Below are 1129 nucleotides of genomic sequence, written 5' to 3' on the forward strand. Positions count from 1 at the left end.
ATTTTTATCCTTTCCCCTAAAATGTCAGCACTTTTAAAACCTTGTGAAAGAGTCACGTATATTATAAAGAAGAATTCATCCCCTCTGCTTGTTGATTCCCTTGGTCATTGCTTTTATAGGAAGGCATTGGGGCTATTTGTGCCTTCCTTATTCCTGTACTGTGTAGTCAATGGGACTTGAGAAAGGTGCGTGATTTTCACAAATCTGTCATGTATAGTTTTTAAAAAAATGGTGAAACATAAAACATCAGCATTGTGAAAATGCTTCCTTTGAAAAATGTTTAGCTGTTATCAGTTATTTGTTTCAGAAAGATTTCACTGGATCATTGTGTGTTTTATGGCTTGTTATCTGCATGACTATATTCTTAGAACATGCTTTCCATTATCTTTGTACTGTACTGTTAGCAGAATGAAAAGCTCATCCTTTAAATGTTATTTGTTCAGCTGGATTTTGTTATATTACAGCATATTATAGCTTGCAGACTAATACACAGACCGTTTACTCTGTTATCACCCATAGCCTTTCATAAGTTTATTCATTAGGAGGAATTCCACTTCATTGTAAAAAGGGTCCTCAATAAATTGCTAAGTTAGACAATGTTTCTTATTTAGTCACTTGCAAGTATGTGTGTTTGAAAATAACACCCACTGTGTGCTCAGAAAAAGAGAAGAAACCACAATTTACGAAGTAGTATTGCAGCCCTTATTCAGCAAAGCACTTACAGAATGAGTTTGTGTCCCAGTGACTACTGTGGGATGTAAACACATACTTAAAGTTAAGCAAGTATTGCAAATAGAATTGTTTGCATAGATCAGAGATAAATGACACTCTCTGTGGGTCATCCACATACAATAAGGTGAAAGAATGAGTATCATGTCATTGAAAGAGATATAGAAAAAACCACAGAGAAATCAAAGTTCTAAAGTGTTGACATCCACATGGGAATTTGACATGTCTACATTATTCTGAGCTATCTGTAAATATAAAATATTACATGTGGTTCAGATCGGTTTCACCAGATCAGAATCTGACTCATTATTATGCCAAACTATTCATAGAGGGCTTTTTTATAGATTTGTTCAGAAGTTCTTACTTTCTCAAAGAAATCTTCCTGCAAGTAAACTGTTGT

The sequence above is a fragment of the Crocodylus porosus genome, unplaced genomic scaffold, assembly GCF_001723895.1.
Source record: "Crocodylus porosus isolate Cpor-Errol unplaced genomic scaffold, CroPor_comp1, whole genome shotgun sequence".
Lineage (NCBI taxonomy): Eukaryota > Metazoa > Chordata > Crocodylia > Crocodylidae > Crocodylus > Crocodylus porosus.